General features: G+C 37.3%; 1 protein-coding gene across 1 annotated transcript in view; it reads right to left on the bottom strand.

Annotated features, from left to right (window-relative positions):
- Nucleotides 1-1,765, bottom strand: part of lhfpl2a (LHFPL tetraspan subfamily member 2a) — a 24,244-nt gene extending 22,479 nt beyond the window's left edge. The window contains exon 1 of the mRNA XM_016533745.1: nucleotides 1,663-1,765. The gene's annotated coding sequence lies outside the window, so the exon portion shown is untranslated. The remainder of the gene's footprint in view (nucleotides 1-1,662) is intronic.
- Between the last annotated feature and the right edge of the window lie 6,197 nt (nucleotides 1,766-7,962).

Raw genomic sequence — 7,962 nt, 5'->3', positions numbered from 1 at the left:
AGTCTGTGTGCAATTTCTGTCTGGCCAAAAACTGACCGAATTTGCATGCCCTGCTGTAAATTTTGACCGGTTGATGAAAAACAAGCTTATGTGGATTCTACACATTCAAACAATTCAGATAAGTTATCTAGAATTATTGATGGAGCAGATAAAATACATATAATCATTAATTAATCAATTATCATTTTGACATATCTTTTCTTTATTTAAAGGCTGAAATGTGAGGTTTACCTTATAATGAAACTTTTTCAAAGCTTTATTTGAACATTAGATATTTCAACATGCTATTAAAATGTTGTCAGTCAAGTTGTCATTTAAAATCCGAACATCATTGGTAATGTTATTGTTTTAGTGATTATGCAAACAAAAAGTCATTTCATTTGTAGTTTGTTCATTTTTAAATATAAAACTTATAAACTTATATGTCGGTACTTTTTTAACATCTCCAGCACATTTTAACAATACCGTGATAATACTGATAACAGTGATAATTTTGGTCACTATAATCGTGATAAGAAAGTTTCATACCGTTACATCCCTACTACTGTAATACACGACTGATCGATCATTTATAATTTAGTGGCATTGCAACTACCACGAACATATTCATGGCGAGAAACCAGTGAAAAACAGAAAAAGTAAATAAATAATATGATAGTTTTAAGTTGTCATTTAAAATCTGAACATCATTGGTAATGTTATTGTTTTAGTGATTATACAAACAAAAAGTCATTTTATTTGTTGTTCGTTGATTTTTAAATATAAAACTTGGTGAAGTGATTTATGTGTCGGTACTTTTTTAACATCTCCAGCACATTTTAACAATACCGTGATAATACTGATAACCGTGATAATTCTGACATCGATTATAATATATCTATTATATCTATTATCTGCCTGTTAATAACAGAAATAAAACAATACAGATGTGTCATCATTAACACATTAAGACCATAATCATTAAGTACTTGACAAAGCAGCATGATTCATAAACTCTCATCAATAACGTTACCTCCATAGCCAGCAATGAGAATCAACGGAGAAAAGACTCACACGCGTCTCCACTAGTTTCACACGGTTTTACCATGGTACTCATCAAATAACATGGTACATGTACAACAATGTACGATTTTACCGCGATAGTACCTTTGATTCATTATAAAACTAGGAGATTTTCGTTAATATCATTACACAATCCACACAGTGACGGAATAAGTGTGTGTTTCTGAAAGAAATAAAGCGATTTGTTGCGATAAACGAAGCTGCAGTTTGAATGAGAGAAATTTTCCTCACGGAAATAACATCACGTTTAACCGAAGAACAAATGAAGATTAACCAGCTCTAACTCTCAAGTTATTTCACGTTAAACAAAATAACAACGCGTTCAGTTCCAGAGAAAGACAGGAGAGAGAAGGAGAAACAGAGAAAGAAGGAACTCATCGTTTCTGTGCCACGACTTTCCGTTCTGGACACACACCGACGATAAAAGACCTAAAAACCGATTCAAGCGAGCGACTTTCTGACTGAAGTCCTTGCATCGAGCCGGTCTAACGTTAAACACGACGAATCTGATGTATTTCCGTTAATCTGAGGCGTTCGTGAGGTGAAAGTGAGGTAAATGTGGAAATCTGAGGTAAATCTGCGAGAACAAAAGCTACTCACGCTCGCGTGCTCTTCAGCCGGACGCTCCCGCGAAGGAAAGTCGGTGATTTCAAACATCCAGAGAACGAAGGTTTCCGTTAAACCGTCCTCTCTCTCTCTCCCTCTCCCCACCTCTCAATCACAACGCATTGGATAGCTGGCCAATCAGAGCACACCTCGCTTTTTCAGACTGATGAGCTTTGTAAAAATCGACGCGTTTCAGAAAGGCGGGGCATAGAGGAGAAACAATAATGTACAGTATGTGGAAAATAATGTGTTTTTTTAACCTTAAACCGCATAAACACATTTCATTACACCAAATACACAACATAATGTTCTTTTTAGCAGCATCATATGACCCCTTTAACAGTTTTGTCTTTCTAACGCACACATTCATGTTATTTCTTTCTTCCATGTGATGCAGGGATTCCCAAACTTCTTTCAGCTAATATATTTACTTGAAGTACCTGAGATTTAATATAAATATTGTAATTATTCAGAATCACGTGTTCACGGTCACATGACATGCAGGTAAAGAAATAAAATGTTTTATAGAAATAAAAAAGTGTTTTATTTTGATTGATGTTATTTTAAAATGATTTATTTTAATTTGAAATTCATGTATTTAAAGTTGTATGATTTAATTAATTATTAGCTTTTCATTAAACTCACTCCTTTATGAGCCCCAGTTTGGGAAACCTTGACGTAATGTAATGTTTAATGCACTTCATGATGTAAATAACAACGAACGTAATATGTTTTCTTACTCTTTGTATTTTCATATCAATATGGTACAAGAGTATCTTATTTAAATCATCACATTAATGTTCCTAGAGGCTGTTCAATACATCCAGTTGGCCTTTCAGATCATTCCCTTGTTCAAGTGTCCATTTTTGTTAAGGATGTGAAATGTAACAGTGCTTATTGGCACTTCAATGTGTCTTTGCTTTCAGATAATGTTTTTATTGATGCTTTTAAGTATTTTATATAGTATAACAACGAACGTAATATGTTTTCTTACTCTTTGTATTTTTATATCAATATGGTACAAGAGTATCTTATTTAAATCAATGTGATATACAAGTTAGGTCAAAAGTAATCTAAAAGTAATCAATAAGTAGTCTGATTATATTACCTAAAATGTGTGATGGATTACATTACTAACTACAATTTTTGTCCAGTAATCAGTAACGGATTACAACTTGTAAGTAAATCTACCCAGCTCTGTTTTTTATTATTATATTAAAATGTTTATTATTATATATATTTTTTTTATTTTTTTGCGCAATTCTGAGCTTACATCTCACAAATCCGGTTTATTTATTTATTTATATTTTTTTGTTTCGGCCACAGAGTAGCACAGGTGCCTCTGAACTCTTGGAGACGCCGTACCTGCGGGCCGAGCTCGAGCCGCTGCCGTACCAGCCTGGAAAATAAAACCTGCAGACGGGACCGGATTAGATCCCGCTGCCAATCCCGGCATGCATCAGTGCTGCAGCTAATCCTCGCGGCGCTCACCTGATCCTGAACAGCAGCGTCTCATTGGCTGAGGCCTCGATCTTGAGGATGTGATTGGGCGGAAGCCACACTCGGTCTCGCGCTCTCATGAGTCCAAACAGACTGCAGTATGGGGGACTGATACCTGTCAATCATTCACAGCAAACATCAGGAGGCTGCGTGACCTTTGACCTGTGAACATATCCACTCAGTCTGTGTGAGTGTGTGTGTGTGTGTGTGTGTGAGTGACAGGAGCACACAAGACGTGGTTTTCTCATGCACTGGAAATATTCTGATGTTCTTCCTCAGTATTTGTGTCTTGTTTTCCAGTGAAGATATCTAAACATCCATAAATCAAGACAGATGACAGCAACTACGGAGTCTTGTTTTCTGAGCAATTGATCAAAATGAGAAGAGTTTATGATTATAACAAGAACAAAGATCTGTCAATGGGGAATGAAAAATAAAATCAGTTTAAAGGGGAAACAAGATTATAGTCTTATGGGTTTGGAGCAAATGTTGACAGAATCTTAATTTTTCCAGCAAATGTATCTTGATGTAAGAATGCTGAGATATATGTACGAGACTAAAACACTGAGGAAGAGCATCAGTGCAGCGAACAATCAAATATTTCTCAGACAGGTTCAGAAAGATACTGAGACATGTGGAGACGCTGAGCTTCTGCTCCAGCCAATCACAGAGCACCATTCCACAAGCACAGGAAGTGCAGAGGAGGGGGAGGGTCTGATTACAGGAAGTGAGCTGTAGTTTCTGTGCCGTCTCTGGAAAAGTCTGTCTCCTCTCTAATGGCTTTTCAATCTGCTCTCCGTCTCTACAGCGAAGCACAAACACACTTCAGACTGATGAAGACATTGTGTCAGTAACCAGAAGACAGTCGACTGACCAGAACTGATCCTGAGACAGAGATTGAGCTTCATCATGTCAAACTAAAACTCTAAATGTGCTCATCCTCAAGCAAAAATAAATGTAATTCACACTTTTTATTAATATCTCTCAATTTTGAGTTCATACGGCTAACTTTGGCTAATGTTCTGGCAAGGTTCTCTTAGAGTTTTAAACAAACGTTAACGGAACGTTCATTCAAGGTTATCTGGCTTTAATAATGTTCTCAAAACGTTAGCACAAAACCGTTATTTCTACAAGTTCAGTGAACAATTTTTCCTGAAACATTTTTGCCGGACATTTAAATGTTGCTACTTTTTTCGGAACGTTTACAAAACATTTAAACTTAACGTTCCCATAATATTTGCAAAATTATAAAATGAAATGTTCCCTTAACGTTCATGCAACCAAGAAAAATGTGTGTGTGTGGTTTTTTTTTTATTCTTGGTTATCTTTAACATTAAAACTGGATGTTATTCAGAAATAACATTTTCATTACTTAATGGGAATGTTAGCAAAACGTTCTCAGAACACGTTTTTCTTAGCGGTTTCTAACTCAAAATTCTAAGAAAAGAATTGCGGGACGAACTCAGAATTCTGAGAAAAGTCTGACTTGTGATATATAAGCTCAGAAATGCAAGAAATTCAGAATTGTCCTGTGTGTGCGTGTGTGAGAGTGTGTGCGTGTGTGTGTGTGTGTGTGCGCGTTGTGCCGTCAGAATGAGAGTCCAAACAGCTGATAAAAACATCACAATAATCCACAAGTAATCCACAGCACTCCAGTCCATCAGTTAACATCTGGAGAAGACAAGAGCTGAAACTAATCCAGCATTAAGATGTTTTTAACTAAAATACCATAGAGTCCATAATCCATAATAACGCTTCCTCCAGTGAGCTGATGATCTGAATCTGGAGTGTTTACGGAGACATGGAAAGCATACAGTGTTGGGGGAACCTCTGCATGACGGGTCAAAACCGCTGGAAACATCCTGAATCTGTTCAATCCACACCAGAAACTCAATCTACACACAATCAGTCCCTTTAAGCAAATGAAGCCACTGCTGTCAATTAGTCGTTTACTCACCTTCATGTCGTTTCAATCATCTTCACACACCTCATGATGAACAATCAACAACACCATTATAAACCTACTGTATCATATTTCTAAAATTTACTATGAAACCTTGTCGTCTGATTGATAGTTTAGAGTGTTTTATCCAGTCAAAGCTCTTTTAGTGTAATTGTAGAAACGTCTAGCTTCAGCTCGAGCTTCTCGAGTCAAATCTTGACTGGTTTTGATCAAGTAAAGGTCAGAATAACTGCAGTAATATCTCCAGATGAACACTTACTGGACTGAAGCAGCTCAGCTTTACTTGATTCTCCATCAATCATGTTTTAGAGTCTCAAATCTGATCCTCAGGATCTTTTGAGGAGCGTTTGTTTCCAGAAGCTTTACTTTCACTGTTCCTCAGCGGAGGAATGATCTTCACAAGCCTCCAGAACATCTCACATCTTCTGAGGAGCCTTTATTTCTTCAGCTCTCAATCACTGCATTATATGTTTGGAGCATTTCAATCTCATCTTATTATTACTGGAGATATAGAGCCACGACTGAGATTTAGATCATTTTATGTCAGTATCTGCTCTACTGTTATAAAGATCTCACTGATTTACATTTCATCTCACTTTTTGGCAGGGTAGAAAAGAATAATTCATATTTTAAAATGGGGAGATAGTTTTGAGTTCTGAAACTTGCAGTATGTTTTTATTGTAGAGAAAACATGTTTATGTGTAAATATCAAGAACAGTTTGATTCTCCGTTTCATGATCCCTTTAAATGGGAGGCTGTAATCACACACACACACACACACACACTCACACACACAGAGACACACACAAAGTGACTGCAATGCCAAAGTGGCATAAATATAAGTTGCATCTACAGTATGTGCATTTTCTTCGGCTGTAGCGGTGTGTGCATGAGCGTGTGCGTTCACACTAACAGTTACCTCGTTGCACTAATTACGCTGCTTAATTCTGATCTTTTGGGGTTTTTTGTCTACATATGCATTGGCTTGTTTTTGCTGTTGACACTGAAAATGATGCATTTGTTTTAAATGAGTTCGTACATTTTTTGGGCTGCCGTTTGCAAATATTTGACATGCTTTAGGTTTGGACATTTTTGTCATATTTGCTCATTCTCTTTTGTTTTGATGCATTTCCTGTTGCACTGTTCTCCTGGCCGGGAAACTGATTCAGTTTTATAGTTTTGTACTGTCATGATCATTAAGGAGGTAAAATGGTCCTTATCAACACTGGTTGACATGGTGATAAAACTCTATCACATTCTTTCGGCATTAAATGTTTTGGGCGGGTTTTGTGCTGAAAACCGTTGACTCAATCTGGCAACCCTGAAAACAAGACTTCATATCTTGATTGTACTTCTCAAGTAAATGTATCTTGATTTAAGGATGTTTAGATATTTGTACTGGAAAACAAGATGGAAATACTGAGGAAGATATTCATTTGTTTTGCAACATTTAATGCCAGGACTTCATGGAATTAAGACTTTTGGCTCAGATTTAAGACCTTTTAAGGCCTTCATTCGTGGAAGAGACCTTTTTTTCCACAAAACTCATCCATTTTGACTGATTATGCACATTTATTCTCTGACATGATGTGGAATACATAATTTGATCCTCTATTGACCAGTCATATTTCAATACTGTCCAAATTATTAGCAGCCGCCATAAGAGCAATTAAAATATTGAATCTTATAAAATACACTGAGTCCTGATAATAAACAGGCACTTCCAGGTCTCCCTGGAAGAAGAGATTGTGAAGTCTCAATGGGATTCTCCTGGCTAAATAAAAGATAAATAAAATAAAATAAAATATGAAGATTATTAGGTAGCATGTTTGCCACTTCAGTTCAAGGTCAATTCAGATGCGTCCCAAATGACGCACTCATACACTATGTACTTATGAACTATGTACTCAACCATGTAGTGTATGAATTATATAAGTTTATTTTGTCATTCATAATCGGAGTCTGATAGCCCCTCCCCTTCGGGACGTACTTGAGTGCATGAAGTGTCCAGCATTCCACACTCATGCATCATCCGGGTATTTAAAGTGCACTTTTTCTTTTTGGAATCTTCAGTGTGAATGCAGCACTCGCACTGTTTATACTACAAGACGTCACAGAATAGTGCATAAGCACGCGATTTGGGACGCACCTTTTCTTAATTTACTTCTAAATGACACACAGCCTCGCCTCAAAAGATCAGCCGAAGCCAGACTCGTCTCGTCTCGTGTCGTTCGTGATCTCAGTACCTGTTGAGAAAATGAGGACGGTGTTGTTCCAGAGCCCCGAGTCCTGCAGCGCTCGGCTGATGTTCCCCACAGCCTCATCCATGGCTGACACCATCCCTGCGTACTCGCGCCGCCGCTGGTCCTTGATGAAGCTGTAGGGGCTGACGTAGCGCTCGGGGACCTGCAGGGGGCCGTGAACCGCCTGCAGCGCCACATACAGGAACAACGGCTGCAACACAAGAGAAACCCTCAAAAACTAAGTAAAAAATAAGTAAAGATCTTGTTCCATGAAGATATTTTGTACATTTCCTACCGTAAATATATCAAAACTAAATTTTTGATTAGTAATATGCATTGCTAAGAACTTCATTTGGACAACTTTAATTTCCAGATTTCCAAATATTGTCCTATCCTAACAAACCATACATCAATGGAAAGATTATTTATTCAGCTTTCAGATTATGTATAAATCTCAATTTCAAAAAATTGACACTTATGACTGGTTTTGTGCTCCAGGGTCACAAAACACACAAACACACTTCCAGTCTGCAGTTACAGCTCATCTGATCATTAGGATCAAGTGCACTGTGGTGTGGCAGATGCTCA

The sequence above is a fragment of the Sinocyclocheilus rhinocerous genome, unplaced genomic scaffold (assembly GCF_001515625.1).
Source record: "Sinocyclocheilus rhinocerous isolate Xijiao unplaced genomic scaffold, SAMN03320098_v1.1 scaffold124, whole genome shotgun sequence".
Taxonomy (NCBI): domain Eukaryota; kingdom Metazoa; phylum Chordata; class Actinopteri; order Cypriniformes; family Cyprinidae; genus Sinocyclocheilus; species Sinocyclocheilus rhinocerous.
Note: the sequence above shows the minus strand (reverse complement) of the source record. Positions and strands in the feature narration are given on the sequence as shown.